The sequence below is a fragment of the Stegodyphus dumicola genome, chromosome 1, assembly GCF_044657685.1.
Source record: "Stegodyphus dumicola isolate Sdum_Otavi_A_Nest chromosome 1, ASM4465768v1".
NCBI classification, from domain to species: Eukaryota; Metazoa; Arthropoda; class Arachnida; order Araneae; family Eresidae; genus Stegodyphus; species Stegodyphus dumicola.
The window spans coordinates 247,175,952-247,202,394 of NC_140768.1; the positions used below are offsets into that span (position 1 = coordinate 247,175,952).

At 30.8% G+C, this 26,443-nt stretch overlaps 1 long non-coding RNA gene across 2 annotated transcripts; it reads right to left on the reverse strand.

Moving 5' to 3' along the window:
• Positions 1–15,309: 15,309 nt before the first annotated feature.
• Positions 15,310–21,043, reverse strand: LOC146999528 (uncharacterized). Of its 2 annotated transcripts, none has more exons than XR_015044137.1 (3): positions 20,368–21,043; positions 18,545–18,609; positions 15,310–15,646 (listed from the first exon to the last, which is right to left on the reverse strand). It is a non-coding gene; the product is annotated as an uncharacterized LOC146999528 (long non-coding RNA). The 2 variants fall into 2 exon arrangements; XR_015044135.1 differs by having other exon boundaries at positions 19,794–21,041.
• Between the last annotated feature and the right edge of the window lie 5,400 nt (positions 21,044–26,443).

Genomic DNA, 26,443 nt, shown 5'->3' on the forward strand with positions numbered 1-26,443 from the left:
GCTCTCTATCTGGGTGAGACTAAATTTCAACTTGGCAGGAAATTTTGATTGGTTGGCTTTGGTGACGTCATTTTGACGTATTTAAACTCCGCCTCTCATGTGGTTTACAATCAAAACTCATCATGCGCCATGTTTGGTCATGACCAAAGATGGGTTCTTCTCTTGCTTTACCAAGATATCCGTATAGCCAGGGCTTAAATTGCGTCGGAGCCCACCGGAGGCTGGCTCCGATACTTCTTAGTTTTAGGAAAAATTCATAATTTTAGCCGGAGCCCTAAATAAGAAGGCTTTAGCACTTCTTTTATGTAACTGAACAATAATTTCAGTAGAAATCTGGTCTTGGAAACTTTATTTTTAATAATAAAATTATATTAAAAATTGCTTATTAAATTCTAATTTATCACTTTGCATACTATTAAATTTTAATTATTTAATTACTTTAACCATTAATTTTTTTAATAATGAATTATTTAATTTTTTAATTGTTAATGATTTGATTAGTCATCTTATTTTCTTATTTATTCTTGTTCCTCTTTCCTGAAGGTCTTCTATAGGGCTCTGGTACTTCTAATTTTTGAAATTAAACCCTGCGTATAGCTGACCGTTTTGTTTTTCTAATATGCTTCCTTAGGGATTATGACAGCCATATACTGGTAAAAGGCCTTAGACCATTTACCAAAGCAAAGATCCGAAATGGTTTATATGGTAAATAAGAGTTTATATGGTAAATAAGAGAGTTCGTAAGGAAGATTATATTGTAAGAAGTTCGTTTGGTATGAAAACTTCAGTTTTCATAAAGGAAATGGATTAAATGCAGATATTTTTTCCCCATGAGAGAAAAGTCCTAAAACTACTTCAACTGTTTTATTTTGTAAATGAAGATAAAATAGCGCCTGATATGTGTATGTACTAAAGAGGACTTTAATTATTTAGTGAAATAAATAAGGACAAAATACAAAATTTGAAATTGTAGTTTAAAAATATGTTTTTATTTGATTAAAACACTCGAGAGCTAACTGCCTACAAGGAAGGATGGCTTCTTGAGAACTTTCTAAGGGAAACTGGCTCATATACACATTACACATGAGGAAAAACACGAAAACGCCTATGCAACCACCCCAAATCATGTTTAGAATAAAAATTAATTTGTTATTTGTTATCATTTGCGATTATTAGTGGTAAATATGTATTGAAATCCATTTAGAGCAAGATCTGCAAAGAAATGAATGCGGAAGAATCTAAATTCTCAGAAGAGATATGCAATTATCTGATTATAATCAGTAGAATTTGCTTTGAGTTAATCCATATTATGTAACGTTATCAAGTGGCTAAAAGTATAAAACACTGGTAATTAATTCTCCTTTCCTTGATTTGTAGTAGTTGAATGAAATGATCATAAGATAATTTCATGACAAAGAAGCACTTAAAAGTCTATCATGCCTGAAATCTGCTTGAATGTTGAGTCATAAGGGTACAAGATCTCAAAATATATGTTAGAATGTGTCCGCGGTCAAAAAAGGGTTGGAGTAACTCCTATACATTTTGTGTTCATTAAATAATCTTGTACAAATGATTAGGTAAAGTTTTTTAAGGCTTTTGCCATTAGTTGATCCATTAGCATGCTAATATAGTCTAACTTCATGCTTATTTTTACCCTATGTATCAATGATTTCTTATTATATACAGATAATATTAAGTTTTGGTCATTATTCATACTGTCAATAAATCAATATGAAGAATACATTTGTGATTTAAATTGAAAACGATTAGTTCAGTATTTACAGATTCATGTGATGTAATGAAAGTTTGTAATAAAATTAAGAATATTCTATGGTTTATTTTCTTAACCCGCGAGCACACGCAATGGGTATGTCATACCCATGGGCATTTTTCTTTTTGTATATTTATCACTTATTCTTTCATAAAAGGACGAAACTTGGTGTAGCTGAGTTCAAGGCCACATACTTGAATGCGGGAAATTCCTAAGGTGACAGGTGCAACGGTTTTTTAGGAACAGCATTGTTTGGGCATCTCATACCCGCGCGTGTACTCATGTTTCTCAGTGAGTCACTTCGCACTTCTCGTTTTCAAGTATAGGTTTTTCTTGAGTTGTAAGCATGGCGCCGTATATTCCTTACGATGAAGAGATGAAAAGATTGAGAAATATTCTTAAAACAGTTTCTTCTGATGAGGATTCATTTAGTGAAGACGATGAATATGTTGATGACGAAGAATATAATAGTCATCATGATTCATCCATAGAGAGTAGTGATTCAGATACAGAAACAGAAAAGGAAATTTTGCAATGTAGCAATGAGTTTTATGTTGGAAAAAATTGGAGTAAAATGGAACAAAAATAAATTCCGGACTAATGTTAGAATTGGAGCCAAAAATATTATAACTAAACTCCCTAGAAATACGAAGTATTCTAAAGACGCCTCAACACCTTTAGATTCCTGGTCACTGCTTATCGATGAAGATATGTTAAAACATATAGTCGACAATACAAATATTTATATTGATTGTACGTGGAAATTTCACTCATGAACGGGATGCGAAAGCAACAAATGAGTTGGAAATCAAAGCTTTAATTGGATTGCTGTATTTATGTGGAGTTTATAAATCATCCCATGTGAACGTAAGAGATTTGTGGGCAACAGGCAGAACGGGAATGGACATAGTTCGGGAATAAATGTCAATGAACCGATTCCTCTTTCTTTTACGATGCCTCCGTTTTGATGACATTAGAGATCGTCTCAGTAGAAGAGACGTTGATAAATTAGCTTCGATCAGAGAATTTTTTGGAAATTTTGTCACAAATTGCCAAAAGGCTTATACTTTAGGAGAGTATGTGATCATTGATGAGAAGTTGGAATCATTCAGAGTTCGTTGTTCCTTCAAACAAAATATGCCCAACAAGCCAGCAAGTATGGCATAAAAATATTTGCTCTTGTAGACCCAAGGGTATTTTATACCTGGAGTATGGAAATTTATGCTGGTAAACAACCAGATGGGCCATTTCAAGTTGAAAATGGTGCAAGCGAAGTTGTCAAACGTTTAATAAGGCCCTTATACAACTCTGGTCGAAATTTAACAGTTGATAATTGGTATATGGGATTTGAATTATCTCAAGATCTCCTAAAGAAGAAAATTACGATAGTAGGTACAATGCGTAAAAATGAGAGAGAAATCCCACCTGAGTTTCTGGCAGAGAAAAGAGAAGTATATTCTTCAATTTTTGGTTTTCAGAAAGAAGCAACACTTGTATCTTATGTGCCGAAAAAAAAATAAGAGTGTGATCCTGTTATCCACAATGCATTCCGGCGATCAATTCGATGAATCTACTGGGGAATCTAAAAAGCCTGAAATCATTACATTATATAACATGACAAAAGGAGCAGTCGATGTTGTAGATGAGATGGCAGCTGCGTATTCTACAGCAAGAGTAGCACGTCGATGGCCTATGGTGATTTTCTTTTCAGTGTTAAACGGGGCTGCCATTAATGCAAGAATAATTCTACTATCAAAGAAAGAACCACCAACGGAATACCATACCAGGCGTACTTTTCTCAAAGCCTTAGGGATGCAGTTAATAGAAAGTGTTCAAAATGAAAGACGACGAGCATCTGTAGTTCCTGATTCTAGACAAACACTGACCACCGATGAACATGTTAACAATGAACCACCCCCCAAAAAACCTAAAATTACTTACAAGAGGTGTACAGAGTGCCCCAAGAAAAAAGATAGAAAGACTAGATACATTTGTGAAAATTGTAGCAAAAGTACGAGTCTATGTATGGAACATATGACCTCATTTTGTAAACAATGTTCAAAATATTGTAAGTAAATAATTTTACCTCTCCTTATTCTTTCATATTTTGTCTAAAATGAAGTATTAACTTGGTTTTACATTTTAATTTCTTTTAAAAATCGATTAATTTTATTCGGCAAATTTTTAATTACAAACGTTTTATTCGGGTATGACATACCCGGCGCGTGTTCTAGTGTTCGTCGGATCGGTGCGTGTGCCCGCAGGTTAAATGAAACTTTGTTTTTCCTCTGGAAAAAAATCCAAATAGCTTTATGTAAGAATCATTAAAGAGATCTTTATCAATAACAATGTGTTAATTAATGAAAACTATATACTTGTGTCTATATCAATAATAATAAGGCCCTTATACAACTTTACAAACTCTTTCCTTTGAAATCTGTGTATAAGCTTTAGTAATCTCAAGGTGTGAGATTTATAATGTTGTAATATTCTGAAAAGTCGCTTGACTTTAATATGTATGCAAGTTTCATGAAAAATTAAAAGCTGTATAATTTGCATCCATACATAAAAACAAGAGCTATGTATACATAAATTCTACAGTTTTACTGTGTGGAGCAAATCAACAAAAGCATTATCAAAGCATCACTATCAACAGTTTCATCACAAAACAACTACATTGCAGAGCATGTTTCCAAAGTATATCAATTTTTTAAAGTACTGATTCTACTGAAAATGTATTGTTTACAAGATAAATAAATAGCTCTTGCATGCTTCGCCACTTTATAAAATTTTTAAAGATTTTATTTTTATTTCTGTTATTGGTTGTCATATATCTGCATACTTTTGCAGCCCAATGATTTATTTACTGTATGAAATTTATTAATCAATTCTCTTGGAATAATTTAAGTTTTCACTATTCATAAATTGTTATTGTAATCACTAGCGATTCAAAAATGCTCGATAACAAAATACAGTAGCATTTTCAAAAATACTAAGATTTACACTTATATGAATTTAAGAATTTTAAAGCACTTATTATATTTTTGTGGCATTTTTAATCATTTATTTAAAGAAATACCAGCATACTCTGATTTGTCAGCAGATACTGAATTATGATTTTCCTTTGTAATAATCAAGTGCGATTGTTATTCCTATCATGTTCTCTATCTGTATATGATGTTACTATCTATATTTGACTGAATCTGTAACTGCATATTTCATGCTGAAACTTTTAGTTCTTTTGCACATATTGTTGTGATACGTCCTAATAAACACATTATATGTCGATGTTTTGTAAAATGATGTTGCTAACTGTACTGTATGTGTACCATCAACTGGAGAACTTTACACTAATAATTTAGTAGTGAAATACTGCGACAGAATATGAGATCAAAAACTGATTAATAAATTACTTGTGTAACTAGCAAGGATGAAGTAGTGACAAGATTAAGAGCATTTTAAATTTATATACTGTTTTTAATTCATCATATTTTAATTTATAAACTATTTAGAGATTATTTTATATACAATATATTTACATGATGAGATATCAATATATATGATCAAAAGAATCATGAATTATAAGAGTTTCATTATTTCCAATGGCTTCTATAGCAGCTTTCTTGTATGAAGTTGTTGCAATATTTTCAGTACTGCATGGACTTTTTCTTTTCTTTCTCGTAAAAAAGAAATTCTTTTGTTTCTCTGCTTTTTTATTTGTAGGTTCATAGTTCACCATTTTCAATTTCGGCTTTTCGTTCTTTAATTTTGTAATCACTTTATTCAGTGTGTTTTCAATATCTCCCAAAGTTATATTATTTACTGTTGTTGATGTTACAAGTTTTGATATGATACTCAGTTGATTTATAATATGGTGCTTGGTTCCTGATTTTTTTAATTTTTGTGCTGATAGATCAAGAAAGGGTTTTACATCATTTGATTCTTTAGTTTTAGCTGACTGTTCTCTATTAAGTAATCTTGTCTTTAAAATTATTGCATGTATATGTTTACAGACACTTCCTTTAATCGTGGCATCTGTGCATGTGCATACAAATGCATCGTTACAAATTTTGCACCATTTACAAACAATGTTACAATTAATGCATTGTGTATGTATTTGAGTAACAGTATATTCAAGAGTAGGGTCACTTTCTGAAATCACATGCCAAGAAAACTCATTGATTTCTGTGATATTATTAGCTGGAAAATTTATTGCGCTGTCGTGTCGTAAATTTGTTTGGTTGATCTTTGATGTGTTTGGCCCTTTTGTTGTTTTGATAAATTTCTGGAACCATTTATCTTGCACCATATTAATAAGCTTCGCAATGCACCTATCAACCCTCTTGTTTTTCAATCCATCAAGATAAGAATATTTTAAAACTCGATGCAGTGCTTCAAGATGATTGTTAGTTGTGATGCTACATCTTTTTCTATAACATTTAGCCCACAACTCGCATCTGTTTGCATAATTTGAAGCAAAATAATAAGCAAACTTGTATGTATCTCTATCAGCAAAGAGTTTGCTGAGGAAATCAGATATCAGTGCTTCAAATTCTTTTATATCATGACATTCAGATACTACATTTAAAAATTTCAAAACTTCCTTTCGCTTTGAGGGGATAATTGAATTTGCTGCTTGCAGCCATGCCTTTTTAACGTGCCAGGTGCATAGAATCCTAAATTTGGCATCACACATTACTGATGTCCACGCAGTATAATATACTGGTGCATCATCACTCATAAAGCGGTTTACAGACAGCAGTCCAACTTTGTCCCTAATACACTGAAAAATTTTTTGCATTGAACCTAAATTTACTCTATTGCTTAGGCAAAAAGCATCAGGAAATCCTGAATTAAACTCGTCTATGACTAAAACTGTTGATAATTGAAAATTGTAAGCATTAGTCCCATGTGTGCTAGCGATGCATATGCTATCGGATCCAAACTTTAAAAGCATATGCTTTTGAACATTTGTCATTATGATGATGCAGAAGTCACTAATTTCCAAGTGCTGATCTGCTGCTTCTCCTTGGAATTTTACAAAAAGAACTGAATTATCATCTAAACATTTCATTTTTTTCTATCCAGATCCTTAAACTGACAGCATCAGTTGGATGATATTGTTCATCATTACCAATACAGTAAGAATTAGAAATGTTATGTATGTCTTTTTTTTGTCAATAAATGCTCCCTGTAAATGTCTTCTTTAATACTATTCCTTGTGGAATCTAATATTTTCTGTGGTGGAATGCCTTCATTTAACTTACCTGAAAATATTACATTTATATGATAATGTTGTATAATAATGTCTGTTTTATATTGAATTTCACAATCAAGTTCATAAAGAAACTTACCTGCAATCACTTCTCGCAAATCTTTTGTTAACGGCAAATGTTCTAGATCTACTGTGTGTCCCACGTGTGTTTGGAAATATAAAATCTTAATAATGCCATTACTGGTAACTTCAATAGTAGATGGACAGTGCCCCTCTATTTTGCAGGTACCTTGTGATTTTATAGCTCTTACACCTTTACTTTTAGAATTATAAAATCCAGATCAATTACAAAGGAAGTAACTCTTTTTCCCACCTTCTTTAAGAGTTATTGTACTTCTCAAAAAGTAAGAAATTTTTTCCCTTCGTTCTTCCTCACTTTTCCATTGTAAGAAATCTAAATTTGAAGGGTAAACATTAGCCTACATACAATATAAAAGCCCATTATAATTGTGAACTAGTGAATTTTTAAAACAAAATTACTAATTTAAAACTAACCAAAATCTTATTTTGGCACTGATTGTAAATAGATACTGGTCACTTTAGCAGAATTTTTTTTCTCTTCAAGAAGAGGGACCTGTGTCTAATTGCTCTCAAAACTGATAGTTTTATTTAAAATCTACACTGAAATAAAGTTGCCTAATTTTAAGTCAGGGGCGTAGCTAGAGGAGGGCATCTGTCCCCGGGCGCAGATTCGAAGGGGCACCAAACTGATGTTACGACATTTTAGAATTAAATGTTTTCCATCCTTGGCAAGCAGTAGAGGGTGCGAAACCTTCAGTTGTCCCTGGGCGCTGAAAACCCTAGCTACGACTCTATTTTAAGTTGTACATTGGCATATTTTTCTTCCTATTTGACAGTTACTAGTACTCATGTTCCAGCTAAACTAGACTTAAAACATATTCTCCAAAATTGTATAATAATGCAAGAAATTTATTCTTAAGAGACAAATTGTCATCAGACATTTTCTATAGCATGAGTGTCATCTGGCCTATGTCTAAAGTAAAAAAACATTGTAGCCTGTTTCTTGATAACTGATACAATGTGTATAGGTTATTAAAATTTTAAGACATTGAATAAATTTCTTTAAGTAGTTTTAAAATAACATATAATAAATTTTAAGCCTCATTTACATATAATAAAATAAGTGTCTATCATTATGATACTAAACTTACGATTGAAGGTTGCCACTTTAATAAAGATTTTAACAATTTTTTTATTAGATCCACATTATTTTTGATATCTTCATCATACATATGCATTAAGAGATCCGTTTGTGTAATAACAGGATAGTCTTTTTTTTTTTTTTTTTAATGAAGCACTGAATTACATGTATAAATAATTATGTAGCAGTACATCTCTATATATGTTTTTATTATTTAGAAAATGTTTACTTCATATTTCAAATAGTTGAGGAAGAGAAATATTACTTAATCTTAATATTATTATTAATAATAATTATTTGAAATATTTTTACTGAAGAATAATGGGGGTTTATCAGGCTAACAGAAAAAAGCAAGATGCTAAGGAAATTATTCTGTTATCAATTATACTCACAAAAATAGATGTATTTTATTCCCCAACTTGATGAATGAATTTGCAAAAATAGTAATTTGTACTCAGTTTGGGGTAATTCAAATTAAAAACGTTTATCGCAGAAAATGCAAATTTCTAATATCTTACCTTCATATGTATTAAATGTCATTTCAATGGAGTTAAGAGTGTATCCATGTTGATCTCTTGCGTGATTTCTTAACTCTTCAAACGTTCTACATGAAAAATTGCAGGCATTAATAGGACATTTCAAATTTCCTTCAGCCACAACAGGTACTTTATGTACTTCCCGAATGTGTTCATATAAAACCTTTTTCTTTTTGTACTTTTTGCAGCAGTACATACATTCAAATACTGCTATCTTTTCATATTCCATTGTTATAACAAAAAGTTATGTACTACAATAGAAAATAAAAAACTTATTTTGTCATCAGAAATATTAAAAAATGAATAAAAACTGTAGCATATATTAAAATATTTAATGTTTGACACAAAAAAATGGTAGCATATGATATTAAAATATTTAATGTTTGACACAAAAAATGGTATAAAATATTTAATGTTTGACTGAAACTAACACGGTTTGCTATTCTGAAACATTTTTCATTTTCCTTTGTTCAACAAAGGAAATTTCCGCTAAATTTATCTGTTCTCAAAAGGCAATACATGAAAAATAAATAGATTACAAAAAGTTTGTCTCAAAAATAAATACTTTACAATAATTTGTAATCACGTGTTTAATTACAAGCAAACAATATCTAAATTACCAATTAAAATATTTTATCAAAAAATTCTTTTAGCTCGCCAAAAAATATCACTGCAGAGCTCAGAAAACAAGCAACCGAAAAAGACAGGTAATCCTGTGGGGTAAATCTAAAACACCCCGCTTTTGACGTCACATGTGACGTGTACCGTTGACCAATCAAATTTTCCTGCCGAGTTGAAATTTAGTCGCTCCCCTCAATCTCCGGCTGTGTCTACCTGTCCGACGTTGGACACTTAGCTCATGCTCTGTGAAAATGCTAGGCGACCGATCGGTTGCGTAAAGACACATTTGAAATATCTGCCCATTCCAACAAGTCCTGCAAAATAGTTTGTTTACATTTGTGTTGACTAGCGTCTACATCGCAGAACGGCAGTCTACGCTTCAGGTGATTCTATTATTTTCATCGGGGAGTAGGGAAGTTAGAATTCTTGAAAATGCGCTCTTTTATAGATGAAACACCCGCTTTCCCAATTATTTTTCTGTCGCTAATGACTCAAAAATTTATGTTGAAAAACGGCTCTTCTCAGGGCCAGTGGATCCGATTGTTCGTGAAAAGGGCCAACCAACATTTACGCAAGGAAAAAGTTTATATTCGCATACACGAAACGTATACACACACACAGACACACTTTTTTTTTTCTTGTGAAGACTGATCATTTGAGTTACTTGAGACATATGATTTAAAGTTTGTAATAATAAATGATTTTTTTCTATTTATAACAACTTGTATATGTTTAATGTAGATAGGTTAATCCATTTCTAAAATTAGAAATGCCGGAGCCCTATGGAAGACCGTCAGCAAAGAGGAACAAGAGTAAATAAATACATAAAATGACTATTAAAATCATTAATAATTTTAAATTAAATGGTTAATTATTATCAAATTAATTAATAGCTATTTAATTAATGTTTATAAATTGTTATTTAATCAATAATTAATGTATAATTAAATAATTAAAATTAAATTAAATGTAAAGAGATAACATTAAAATTAAATAAGCGATTTTTAATATAATTTTATTGCTAAAAACAATTTTTCGAGATAAAATTTCTACTGAAATTGTTATTCAATTACATAAAAGAAGTGCCGCAACCTTCTTATTTAGGGCTCCGGTTATAATTATAATTTATTACAAAAACTAAGAAGCATTGGAGCCGGGATCCGGTGGGCTCCATCATCACAAAAACTAAATATACTTAAAATATAGCTGATGAAAATTCAGATAATGCTAAAAAGAGGGCGAAACTGAATGAAGGCGTGAGGGTATGAGTGGATGGAAACAAAAAATGAGAAAAATCTTGGTGAGAGAGAACGTTCTCTTTGACCGCGGCTCCTTGCTGATATAATTATAGCCATCAAGCGAATGTGGGTCAGGGGTAAAATGAGTTCTGAATCTGACTCCTAAGGATGAATGCAAAGTTGCTGGTTATGCTTTTCGCCCTCCCAGTATTTGGTTACATTAGTGAATACTCTGGGAATACGATGTATAGGACGTACTTGAACAGTTTATCTCAGTATTTCACTCTTATTGTAGTTTCTGTCACTTAACTCTCTGTCACATTTAAGAACACAACTTGCGAGGATAACTAACTGTAACCATCGATAACAATACACAAGAAATGATGGCAGGGCGAGAAATATACCCGTTCCTAAACAAACTTCCCCAAACTTATTGCCCTTCTTAAAGGGAAAGGTTTCCGCATGTGAGTGAGGGGACTTTACTTGAACGTCTCATGTTCTAATGAGCTCGTATTTCTAGGGAAATAAGAGTATTGCAAGATCTGTTTATTGTTAAACTAAAACGTTATTAATTCTATTTTGTCCCCTTGAAATTGTTGCTCAGTTTTATAAAAAGAAGTACCGGAGCTCATCTTAGTTAGGGCTCCGGTGCTCTCTGGCTAGAATTGTAATTTATCTTAAAAATTCAGAAGTACCGGAAGCGTAATGGCAAACCGCACATTGAGTTGAACAGTGTTAAGCGAATTTCGCTTACTGCACATGCTTGATGGTGTACCTTTGGCGCGGGAAGAAATATTGGCGACTAAAAGCAACCCTATGCTAGCTTATTCGTGATCTCCATGGCTGTCGAGTGATGTTTACAACTTCAATGTTGTGGAACTTTGTTTATTAGTTATTTTAACGTTCATACCGATTGTACTTGCTTATTTTTCTAATATATATTTCATTTTAATTTGTCTAACAGTGCATTTAATAATTGTTACCATATATTGCATAATAATTCATTTTTTAGATGTAATTTGTTTACATGTTATAATTCTCAGTAATGTAAACTTGATTTTCCCGCTTAGTTTGTTAACGTATATTCGCGCTTTTATTTCTTATTTAAAAGAATTAAATAAACAGCATTAAGGAATTGTAAAATTTCTTCAATGATATTTGCAAACACTTGCTATATTTTTTACGTATGTCCGTGTTTCTTTACGTATGTACGAATGGAACGTATGGTAAATTCTGAATTGTTTTTATTCCTTAAAAGTGTAATGAATAAATATTCAACTAATATATCCTAAATTTCAGTCTTTTTTTGAGCGAAAATTCGTACAGTTCCAAAGTAAAGTGCAGAATTTCATAAGTATAACATCTTACATTTTGAATGCAAACACTGCTTCACATTATTTCGTAATAATTATTTACATCTCCTCCATCTATGCCTGTATCAATTTTTTCATCGGGTTATTTATCAATATTTCCTGGTAGAATTAGAAATATATTATTAGAAAAGGTTTTTCCTGTATCATCTGCAAGGAACAGAAATTTAAAGCGATTAATTGTTGGAATGAATTTTAGTCAGCATTTGAAGTTATTTAGAATTCCACTGCAGTGGAAAATATGTTATTTAGATTTCTGTTGCATTAAAATTTATTTAAAAGCTGCATAGAAATATTATTTTGAAATGCAAACCTTTTAAGTACCAAAATTAAGATTATTTAAAAGGTAGCTATTGTCATTGATGATAGATTAATTGACTTGTAAAGGGAAACAAACTAAGACCAGTACATAAACAATATATTTTTTATTTTGGGGGGTGAACATTGTTATTAATGGTGATATAATCAAATAAATAACAAAGAATCTGCAAGTGAAACGCATTTTACCATTTCTTTGAATTTAGATATTTTTCCGAATATTCCAAGCATTTAAAAGAAATATATTTCACATATTTTGTAACTGTGAATGTACTAGTAGTTCCGGAAGTTCTGAATATCTGCAGAAACACATATTTCAATCTATGATTTAGCTGGCTTAGTAAGTTAATAAATAAATTTTTCTTTAATATTAACAAATGATTTTATATTAATAAGAAATTGATACATTTGTAATTCCCCCTCAAAATTCTTTAAGACTGGCAAATGCGTACATAAATTTGATTCCCCCCCAGTACGTGTGACGAGTACGTTCCATTAGACTTCGTGATTATTTTGTAACAGCTCTACTTATTGCCAAAATTGGGTCTTTATGCATATATATATATAATTCATACAACATACATGCAAAGTTATAGCTGTTAATATATCATAATTGACTAAACATTAAGAATACTGTTTCTCTTTCAAGACATGTACTTTCAAATGTTTCCATAACAACTTCTGAATTTATTTAGAAAAAATTCTACTGATAAAATACTACACACAGAAATATTTTTTAAATGGTGTTTAAGAATGCTGTTGATTTTTCAGAGACACAGTAACAATTTAACTGGTTATAACCTTAACAGAGCAGAGATGTCAAACAGAAAAAGAAATGCTCAAATGCAAATTAAAATGTTTGATCATAAAACAAATGTAATTACAGTTAACTTATTTTCGAACTTGAAGATTGATTATCAAGTATAAGTTAATGTTTAGTAAAAGAATTTTATGAAAACAACCTAAACTTGAAGTACAATGAAAATAGTAGATTTTATTTTACCAAAATAGCTTAGTACAATGATTTTGTCAATGTATTCTTTATGTTTATTTATGAGAAATTAACAGAATGTAACCTATGTTATGAATATAAAGGTAATTTTTATTTTTAACTCTCGCTAATTAAATATAAAACATTTACAAAAGTTTGAATATTTGGTGTAAAATTCGATTTTTCATTATTAAGATTACGTGCCCTTTCCACCGATTACTTTTCTTGATTTAATAAATCTCCTTTCGGTCTTTCTTACACCTTATACGAGTTTCACCCACTTTGGTAATATATACTGTGTGAGAACTCTGGAAAACTTAAGCGACTTCTCGTTATGTTTTGGAAATTACAACAGAGGTTTGGAATAGTTGTAAAAAAACCCTTTTGTAGACTCTGACAAATTAACAGAGTGCATAGGTTGTTCATCCAGAATCAGCCTGCATTTATGGCATAAATCAAAAGTAATGAAATGAATTCAACTAAGTAAATTTTAGTTAGTCTGAAGGCTACACAGAAAAAAACTGCACAAATTATCTCAGACCTAATATTGTAGTATGATATTCAAATAGATTCTACCACCTAAAACCTCTTCCTTTCAATACTACTGCTTTCTACCTCATACGAATAAACTCAAAATTAGCATTCTGGCAGGAAAATGGAAAGGAAGAAAGAAAAGCTAATTATCATAAAATAGCTGGTTAATAAAAATAAATGAGAACTCTACAACGTCAATTCACTATTTTAATTTAGCCATTTTCATTTTTATGCAGCCTTTATATCGAAGTATGCATTTGTTTTGGTGTCAATAAACTTAATTCTTTCATTTTTTACCTGATTACATAACATCACATGCAACAGCTGTAAATATGAAAAACACATGCATATATCCTGCAGCATGTTAATTTCTTTTGAATATATGGTGTTGTCTGTCATCTACAAAAGAAAACTGTAAATTCAGAATATAAGATGTGAACATAGGTCTCCTGTTGGATAATATAAGAAAGTCACACTTTCTGGTATTACTATTATTTTTTATTATTTGTAGGATTTAAGGTCCTACAAATAATAAAAAATAATAATTAAAAATTAAACACTGTGTAGAGAGTAAAAAGCATAACACAGAAACTTGTTGAAAAATTAACATGTATATCACTTTGCCCGAGTGTTATGGTTAGAATCCCATTCTGTATAATAATATATGCATTTGACATTATTAGGTATTGCTAATTAAATTAACATTTAAATACTTCAATGAAATATTGACAAAAATTATGAATATTACTTACTATAAGATATGAATTTTTTAAAAGTAAGCTAATTAATAAACAAAGAGCAAAATATATATTCCATATTCCTTATGCTGAAGTCTACTTCATGCTTATTATATCATCATTAATTATGAGGGCAGAACATTTGTGGTCTTCACCTTGCAAAATCATGAGGAACATTTTAATAGCATAGGAAAATTTCATATAATGGCCAGTAGCTGAACTGAATGAAATGAGTATTTTAAATTCATTAGAAATTTAGGGTCGTGTAATGTTTAAATATTTCAAGTTTTGGAAGAAACTATTTAAAATGTCTTCTTTTTTGGGGGTGGGTTGCTTCAACTGCTTTTGGCCTACAGATTTCAGCCAAATAATCTCATAAATAGCATTTAAAGATTAATTTTTTTAACCCAGGCAGATCATATTTCCTCATATGAAATTATTGTTCAAAATTTATTCACTGCCTTACTTATTCATTACACACAATATATTCATATACTTATTAATCATATATTAATACAATATTCAAATACTAATTATTAAATCCTTAAAAAATATTCCTCTATTAAAAGAAAAAACATTTTAAAATGTCCAATTGAGCAGTATTTGTTTTACCTCAAAATATGTTACTACTGTATTATTTTTCAAATTCATTATTAATACATGAATTAAGTAAACTCAAGCATTATTTAGAATCGAGGATTAGTGATATGGGATGTTTAGAATGTTCAGAGTTTTATGGAAAAGTACTACTGAATGGTAAAAAGGTTTATTAAAATTCAAATACAGTAATTCAATGATGTAATATACACATAATTAATATGTACAACAAACGATTATTGTATGAAATGCATGACAGAGCAAGAATGAAAACATACATGAATTTACAATAACATAAGCTGCAAAATAAACAGAATACAGGAAAACTCACATAAATTTACAATAATATGAAACAATTAAGTGTTATGAGTAATAATATTAGTCAGATTTTTCTTTATAGTTAAATCTTCATTTTCATTGCTCTTTTAATATCTTGTGTTGGTGGTTAGCCTGCATGCATTCTTTAAGGATAATCTCTGTAGCACTTCATCAAACCCTAAATTGTTGAAACAAACATTACCAAATGCTAACTTGTAATGACATTAATACATGCATCATAACAAATACACAATGAATGTTAAGAAAATGTTAATGTACCAATATTTCTTGTTTCAGTAGTATCAATTCTTGAAATATAAAAGAGGAATTAGACATTTTTGATTAACCTTTCAATTATACATCTATCAATTTCAGTGTTATAGTGTGGCACCAGGGTAACTATGTGACACACTAATCCCCTCGAAGATTTCTGAATTAGAAAATAATTTTGGCAGTAACTTGTAAAGGCTAAAAAAATATTATCAAAAATATACAATTCTTAAGTAATTACGTATATTTTGCAGAAATACTTCGGAACTGTTTGAGCTGGTATTCGTGAGAATCCTTGAGTAATTTTTTGAATACAGAATAGTTTAACTGAGAAACAACAGAATTCAGCCAAATGATATCCCTAAGTATTATTTCATTTCACTTTCTAATGCATGCATGATAGCATTAATTAAGAATTTAATAAAAACATTAAAAATAATTACATGAAGCAATATCTCTAAAATTTCAAAATTGCATATAATTAAAATCTAGTTTAATATCTGCAATACATTTTTAACTCATCATACTTTCATAAATTTAACTTTACAATCTAAGACTAATTACAATAAAGCATACTTTATGACACAAGAATATGAACTTCCAGATAATGTGTATCATTTAGTCTGAGATTAAAAACTATGCTAGGAAACATTCTGGAAAACCACATTTAATATGTTTTAAACTATTTTACTTTCCTAGATAATCTCATCAAAATTATTAAATATTCATCAATATCTTTTGATCGTCAGTTTCTATTACAAGGTAGAATGTATCTCGTAATCACCAAGACACAAAGAATATGTATTACATACATGTAAAATAGAGAACATTCTGGCATGTTATATAACTGCTAGTACACATACTGAATACATGCCATTTTTCGTCAGACTGCTTTCTTCTACCGCTGCTACAAGACCTTGCAGCTGCTCCTTCCATCTTGTTCTTTCGTTTGTTAAAGCAGATATGACGTAAAGTCTAAATTTAATCTTACTTAGTTTAAATCAATATTGAATATATAATTTTGAGAATTTCATCTAAAGGCAAAATGCTGGGAGAATTGAATAAAGATGTGGGATCTAAACAGCTAAATCCTTCTTTGTTGTCATTTTGCAACCTTCTATCCAGCCATAACAATGCCCGGCCTATGATGTAGTTATATTGTCAAGCTTTGGTCATTCCTGTGCCTGCCAAAATATTACATATACACGTATGAAAATTATTAATATAAGCTACATAATGTAATATACTACAATTGTTTTGTCACAGTAATTAGAATAAAAGTCTGAAATATTGCAGTGTCTTGCAAAATATCAACTAAATCTGTACACAAGATACAAAATATCAACTAAATCTATACACAAGAATTTTCCATTAAAAATTTCTGTGCAGACCTGATAATCATTCTATATACTGCTCTTTGTATAATGTACTGAACTGTAAAGCTCCAGGTATACAAAACATTTAAAGACACTCGATATTTATTCTGTTGCAGAAGCAGACTGTTTATTTTCAAAATATATAATAATAAGCAAAGATGATACGTGACAAATCTTTCAGTTCTATAATTTTTATATCTAATATTCAGTGCACTATTATGCTAATAAACAATCATTATTCTCAAATCCTTGCATTATATGTTGGTGATTATGGGTGGTCTATTATTGATCTGTTTTCTTATCCGTCATGGCGACTACACTAAGTCTGTTAATCAAAGCTCAAATGTATGCCTGTCTCCTGTAATTTTAAAGAAATATTTGAAGGAAAGATATGTTAAATTACATAATAATTATACATACTTTGCCTGTGTGTTTACAGTCAGACATAATATTCAACAACTAATATGCTTGAAAAGGCCCAAGTGGGATTTGAATGGCTTCAATAACATATACTGGAAAATTAAATAAAAGTATTATAAAAATATTGCGCCCATTTGGATGGCTTAAATAATAGTTGTGTAATAAAAGAACATTTTAGGTATGATATTAACTAATTAATTTTTTTTATCTCTTTGACCTTTAAAATGAAGAGGTAATGTTTCTAGTTGATATTATGTGAAAACCTAACAAGCAAACAAAAACTATACTAAATATAAAAAATGTTTCCAAAGTTCATACATCTGCAAGAAACTAATAAGGTCAACAATGCCTGATTAACTGAATTTGTTGGCAGATGATGATTCAAATCTGAATATAGAAGACATGTAAACAGTATAAAAGCATACTAAATTTATATCAGTGTACGAGTCATCATATGTGTGAATGAGTGCTTACTATAAATTAAGTACAAGTCTTACTCTGAACTACTTAGTATGCTTATACACTAACTTTTGCATTTTCTTAATTCATATTTTTAATTAGCATTATTACAAAATTAAATAATATCTGTAATAATTGTAACTGAAACAATTGTATTTGAAATTTCACCTCTTTCATAATAACCACAATTGCCTAGTATATATTCATTAGCAAAGCATACAATTAAGTGCTTCACAGTATTATTAACAGTAAGGATGCTATCACACGTCAGTTTGTTTCGGAAGAACAACTGTTTGGAACAATTTTTCTGCTTTGTCACAACAGCCAATTATCATAGATCACTTTGGGGTTAACATGGGGAACTGTTTCTCCATTACAAACAAGCTGATAGCTGATTGATTGAAAACGAACAATTTGCAATTTTTTTAGAAAGGAAGGAAAAAGTCGCATGTCTTTCTTTCAATAGTAAACCAGGCAGAACAATTGTCCGAAACAAGTTGTTCATGTGAAACAAATGCTGTGTGATAAGGGTCTCAGACATCATTACTTACATCTAACATTTCACTTCCAGAAACAAGGGTCAAAATTTTTCAGCTGCCATTCACTGTGCCAATGCCTGAAATTATTAAAAAAAAAAAAAAAAAAAAAAAAAAAAAAAAAATTATAAAAATCTTTAAAAGGATGATTCAAGTATTGAAAAATCTTAGATCATAACTTGGTCATACATACAAAATATATTATTTTTTATACCAATAAAATAATATGTTGTTCAGTGCTGAATGAATTATTTAACAATAGGAGAAGGTCAATGGTTGTGAAATCACATCATAATAATAAGAGAATTTATAAAAAATGAAATAAGGGGTTTTATCTTTATTTTATTTAAATTTTACTATTTAGTTAAGAATAATTATCCTACTAACTTTAATTCATATATTCAACTCTGAAACACACTTTCTACAACTTATCTTTGGCTACTATAGTCTGTGTAGTCAGCTTGACAGATACAGTCAGCAAATGATGATTGACAGATTGTTATCTTGTCTTCCTGGTATATGTGCAGTACACGTACATGTTTTCCTACAACTTGCATGATTGCATACATACTTTTTCACTGCAGAAATATACAATTTTATGAAGAACTAATTTGCAATAATATATAGCACACATGAAAACAATCCAAGCATACTTTATATTAAAGTGCAATGTTATGTAATCATTGATGAAAATTACATACATCAAAATATACTTTATTGTTGACTTTACTATTACTTTAGGATTATTAAAAATCATCATCAATTCCTAGATGCTGTACAATCATCTGCCTTTTAAAAATAGAACTTGTTACATTTAATATTTCAACAGATTTTTCTATTCAATAGATATTTGATAATATAAGGAGTTAAGTAAATTTGAACTAATTATATTTTATTTTTACCAATTCTTTACCACAATTTATTACACTATTTTATATCATATTAACTTCAACCAAAACATTTCAGCACATTTTGAGATAAAAGACTCAAGTACCTTGCATCAGTTTTAGCTGTAATAAAATTATGCTGTACATACTAATAACTTTCTTCTTGAAGTTTCTCGAAAATGATGTTTCTTTTCGAAAAAATTAAAACAGTAAGGAAACAAATTATTTCTTAAAACATCTTTCTTAATGCTACATTATATAGAAATTTAGGAAATGTTAAAAAATGTTAATGAACTGTATATGTGTTAAAATACAATATATTACATATTGCACATGTAACATATCAAATTTACTGAAATGAGAAAATATATACATACCTGAAAGCAATCTTGCAATAGCATTTGGTTTGAAGCTCGCGCTATCCACTGGAGCACTGCATTTACGCTGACTTCCTTTACCCATTTTTTGCACTCTTCAATCAAATTTAAGCGTGATCGTATCGTTCAACTTTCCAGTTGTTGGAGCAGTACAGGAAAAAAATCTAATTTTACACAGTAATTACTTTACATTGCACATATACTCTACGAAGACTTAAACGCCGGATTTGTTTACAATCAGATGGCGGTATATCTACCACATACCGTATTTATCCTCTTTTCAAATCGCGCTAACATAATAATTACGCCAAATTTGTTTCTGGGCGACATTCGTTTAACACTGTTCAACTCAATGTGCGGTCTGCCATTACGCGTACCGGAGCCGGGCTAAGGTGGGCTCCGGCACAATTTAAGCACTGGGTGTATCTGATTTTAAACTGTTGATTAAAATTTAACCATTTAAATCATGATTTTAATCGCGTGATTAAAAAAAGTTATTACATCAGTATTAATAAAATAGCATATTTTAAAAAACAAAACAAAAAAAAATATATATAGCTTAACATCTTAATACCTTTTAAGAAATTTCGTGATCACGTATTAAAAAGATATTATATTAAAAATCATTGTTTTCAAAAAGGCTTTTAAAGAAATAATTTTGTTACAGTTTTTGTATTGATTTATTTAGTTTGCTATTTTTTTTTAATAGAATTGTTTCATTTCCCCGTGCAGTGCTGCACGCGACTTATTTGAAGAGAAAGCTACGCCTAGCTAAAGCTAAGCATTTAATAAATAGATCTCTCGTAATTGCTTTTTGAGAAAAATCGAGAAAATAACAAAATATGCTCGTGCGTGATTTAAAAAGCTTATAAAAGGAGGAAAACCTCTCAGTTAATTAATTTTACAGTGACTTTTCCTGATGGCTGGCTTTTGTTTGATTTGTGGCCCCTTCTTCTCCAGTTTCTTCCCTTTCTCTTAAGTTAAAAAATGACATGCCAGGAAACTCTTATCGTCATGCGCCTTTTAGGCTTCATTCTCACTGAACCGGCAAAATTACACTCTTGTACAATAGCATCTTTAGCAATCTTGCTTTTAAGCAAGAAGAAAGGAGTTATTAGTTCCACTCATTGCAAACTTTTATTCATAACCATGAACAGCACTAAAAACTTATACAGAAAAAAATTACAGACGTCCACCTTGAGCACATCCAACACCAACACATGTGGTGAAGGGAAAAAGACAGACAGACAGACAAAGTAGACAGATGTCTTGTTTTGCACCCGCTAAGTCTTTCTGCACCGATGGGCGAAAAATCAAGCACAGGTGCGAAGGAAAGGTATATAGAAAGAGGGGCAATTTCGTGTTTGAGGAGAGTAAAAAGGAACTTCGTACATTTTTTACGAGTTCAAAAGGCCAGAAAGAAAAGATGGGACAAAATAAAATTTAAAATAAATGGCCCAAAAATAATAGAGGTAAAAAAAAAAGGGCCTATAGAAAGAAAAGGAAAAGAAGTGGAAAATATCCCAAAATACGATTGTGTCCATGAGTGTAGTTAAAAGGAGAAGAAGCTGTCTTCATTTACAATAAATAGTGTCTCACAGGTGTGTGTGTGTAGTGAGTGTGTTTGGTAATGGTGAATAGATGTGTTACTGGGGAAAAAACAAATATTGACGGTGTTAAAATGCTTCGTATCAAGGTATTTAGCATGTAATATAAAGTAATATGTATGCTTGCATCCTGAGATACCAACAAAAGTCATCAAACAAAAGTATATATTAATTTAACCAAAGTAACTTATGCTACTTTCATTTTCAACATTTTCATACATTTTTCAAAAAACAGCAGCAGACTAACAACATAGAACAACAAAAAAAAAAAAAAAAAAAAAAAAAAAAAAAAAAAAACGCACATACCCATATATATATATATATATTGTGTAAATTACTGAGTATATGTATTAAAACACAAATTAAACAGTATTTCTTAATTTAACTATCATAATTTATTACAAGATTAATTATTTTACTATCATAATTTATTACTGGTTAATTAATGTTAGTATAACACAATGAGGCACACTGTTATTTATATAAGCTCATAATTCTAAAAATTCATTTAAGGCGGTGAAGAATAAACCATCCCTTACATATGGACATTTAACAGATAGCAAAGAACAGTATGAGAAAAAATCGGTGAGGTATAATATTATTTAAAGGCGAAACTATATTCAAGCGATCTAAAAAGAAAAGAGAATCCAGAAGATCCGAGAGGGAAATAGCGCGATGCCCAAATTTTCCCTCTCTCGAGATTCCTTAAGGGCTTTGTAAGTGTTGACAGACGTGAACTGATAACGTTGGCGTCTATTTGCAGTTGATACACAAAGGAAGCCACAAGCAATGGCAATTTCAAGTATTTTTTAATGCTTTAAACTGATGAAAAATTAAGATTTATTGATTTAAAGGCACTTATTTATAGAAATATCATTTAGTTTAGATGAAAGAAAAGTACTTATCTTAAAATTCCAGGCTTTTGGAGTATATCCTTACATTGTCCGCTGTTTTATTCTCGTCAACATCGGAGCCGAAATTCATTGGAATGATATAGGTGTTGTAGAAAAAAAACATTTTTCAAAGTAATTTTATTGATAATCACCAAGAGGAAAGGAAATTTTTTCACTTTTTTACGGAGCGCAGCGATCGTGCTGCCGCTTGCCTCGGTGATCGCAGACCGGTGAAGGAAAAAGACAGACAGACAGACAAAGTAGACAGATGTCTTTTGTTGCACCCGCTAAGTCTTTCTGCACCGATGGGCGAAAAATCAAGCATAGGTGCGAAGGAAAGGTATATAGAAAGGGGGGGCAATTTCGTATTTCAGAGGAGAGTAAAAAGGAACTTCGTATATTTTATACGAGTTCGAAAGGCCAGGAAGAAAAGATGGGACAAAATAAAGTAAAAAATAAATGGCCCAAAAGCAATGGAGAGGAAAAAAAAATTATTTATAATTAAAAAAAAAAGGGCCTATAGAAAGAAAAGGAAAGGAAGTAAGAGAATTTTGTTAAAAAAAAAAAAACACGATTGTGTTCATGAGTGTAGTCAAAGTTGTTATCATTTACATTAAATACAGTCTTCCAGGTGTGTGTAATGAGTGTGTTTTGTAAAGCTGAATAGAGGTAAAGATGGGGAAAATTAATAATAAAATAATAAATTTTGGGGGTCCAGTCACATAACAGTATAAGTCAAGTTTAGAAGCTAACTTTTGCTATAACAGGGAAACTAAAATTTAAAATTTTTTAAATTTAAACTTTTATTTTTTTACATGGAAACTAATATTAGCCTCTACCTTGAGACACAGTAACAGAAGACACATAAGATGAAGATACATATAATATCATGCAAAGTTATACATTAAACTAAGTAACATCATCTATTGCGGTTTCCAACATATTTATATATTCAGAAAACACCATCAGATAAAATCATAAATCCAAAACAAGGCGAGAACATATCAGCAAAAATAAATAAGTAAATAAATTACGGAGTTTTTTTATTATTATTATTAATTAATTTTTTTTTAAAAATAAGCAATTTATTTATTTATTAAGTTAATGGTCATAATTTATTATATGTGTACTATTTTATCAATTTGAGGCACACTGTATTAATATATGCTTTTAATTTAAATAGATAGGAAATATAGATTAAAGGAGCAAAAACTACAACTCTGTACATTCATTGAGGCCCGAGATCGTGTTTTTAGCTCTCGAGACATTCCTCAAAGGGGCCCCAATGGGTAGGGCTAACACTACAGATAAGGGCTACTGATAAGGATAGCGTCCCTACGAGATGGTAACCAAAAAAGAACCACATGATTTAAAGCAATTACTAAGTATTTAATGCCAAAACATAATAAAATGAGCATAATAATAATAATGATCATAATAAATGAATGAATTTAAAGGTACTTTAGTGACAGATATTTGATTTAGCTTAGAGAAAAGAAGTTCTACTTATCTCAACGCTCCGTCTTAGTGCTGCAAAAGATTGCAAGGAAGACAAGACCCCCCAGGTACAGGAGAACTCCCAGCTTTGAGAACGAGACAATGCAGAGGATATTCGCGAAAATTTTCTGAAATAAATGAAGATTTTCCGGAAAACACCTTTAAAAATTCAGGAGCTCTTCCAAGATCCTGCCTCCATCGTACGTGATCACAGCGCCCTCCCGGTGAAGGAAAAAACACATGGTCAACAAAACTCTTTAGTCAATGTTACAGTTACATATGAAAATTTAAAAACAATAACACAGCAAAACAAAAATGTTCTGAAAATTCACACACTTAATTTAAAAAATTAAATGCACATTATTACAGTTATTAGTAATGACAAATAATTATTACACTTTTCTTTCATAATTTAAATTGATTTTTTTACCAATGTCTGAGCTATCACCAGGCCACTGAAATGCTAAGTTCAAATCCAATGTACTGGACTGGTGCAGCCATCTACTGACAAGATAGTGAAATGCAAAGTGTTCTAACATTACTCCGTCACCAGTAACTAAGTTACGATACTTATATTGCATTGGTAAGGTCAATAATCGAATAACGTGATCACTACATCTCATGATCAAAATGCACTTCACGTATAAAAGAACGAATTTCTAAGCTTGCATCTGGTTCTGAATTGTAAGGTTATAGCAAATTAAAATACAAATAATAATTAATGTAGCTGGAACTTCAAGATATATCACTAATCTTTTTTGTTCCATGCTGGAAATCCACATAATTGTAGATACCACATTCAATATTCTATACATTCATTATACATTTCATTATTATATCTCAAAGTTAATATATACATACATACTCCATATCTGGGCTTAACTGAACAATTCAATGACATGCTTTCAGTGACATGAAAATAGTTAACACATAAAAATCTGATCAGTGTTACTAAAATTTTCACATTTCATAGCAGGTATTTTAAACACCAAATGCACTTTTCTTATTTTACTCACTCCTGACTGACTCAATGCAACACTGTCCTGAATATACACCTTAGCAACTAATATTCTTTGAAAATTATTAGTTTTCTGAAAAACAGGTATTAGTACTGCATTAAACTGCAGCTGGATAGAAATTATATTTGCTCTAAAGCTCATATATGCCTAATACCAACATGATTAGAATACTACTTATTTACATACAGCTCAAATTCTTAATTTTCAATACTGCAATCTAACATTAACAAATTAGTGAAAAAGACATAGCTCATAATACATAGATATATATGCACTACATTATATAGCACTGAAATATTCTAACTGAAACAATAATTGTATTTTATAAGATAGCTTCTAAGGAGGTAATGCAGATGTTATGCCTAAGCAAAAACACACTGTATTCCAAAACACAATAATACCAACCCTTACAGCTATTACATGCATATAGAATTTGAAGCAAAAATTTCTAGAACAGTAAAAACAATATGGAAAGTATATCTGAATATATTCATGAACAGTAATATATTGCTCAATATCTACACCACTATGACTCTGGTATATTACAGAAGATACATGAATTAGAAATTATAAAATCAGTATACATTATTGTGAAGGAGATAAATACGATATGACATTAGCCTTAATTGGGGAAGTAGATCATGAATAATAATATTTGCAGTAACAAGAGATAAGAGTTGTGATTTAGTTTTAAGTTCGAAACCTAACAGGAAGTTTTATTTCTCTACCACAACGAGTGTTTGTTGGGAAATTACTATGATGCATTTCCTTTGAGGATCCACCATTGACATCATCGTCAAGAAGCTGATTCGGTAGTTCTGGCATGCTATCTGCATTCATAAGGTAAGCAGGTTTCAGCCTATCAATAGAGATGTTAACATCTTTTCCTTTAATATGCACAGAATAATACTTATCATGTCTTTCTGCTACAGGAAATGGCATCATATGCAGGCTCTAGTGGTTTTTTCACCCGATCAACTCGAACGAACACATGAGTACAGGTCCTTAAATCTCTATGTACAAAAACTTTTTGATAAGACTGACATGTATCTGCAGACTTCATTGGCTTTACTAGGGCCATCTGTTGCTGAAGATTGTACACAAATGTGTCAGGTTCAACGTGGACACTGGGTTTTTCAAAAAATTCACCAGGAAGCCTGCTATTGGTACCATATACCATTTGAGCAACAGAATAGTTTGTACCATCTCTGATAGCAGCTCTTAAACCCAACAAAATAGTGGGTAGCATATCACTCCATTTTACATTATTGTGAGCTTTTATTGCAGCCTTTAGTGTCATGTGAAAGCGCTCTATTTTCCCATTACATTGGGGATGATAGGGCGTTGTATGCAGAACTTTAGCACCACAAATAGCAGCAAGATTTTTAAACATTTGGGAGGTAAACTGGCGACCTTGGTCAGTAACAATACACTGTGGCACTCCAAATCTGCTCACCCAATGGTCATAAAAAGCTTTACTCACCAGTTCTGCAGTGATCTCTTCTAATGGAACTACCTCCATCCAACAGGAAAATCTATCAATGCATGTTAGACAGTAAATTTTACCATTAGATGGTGGCAAAGGCCCAATCAAATCAATATGGATGATGCTAAATCTGGCATCAGGTTCTTGA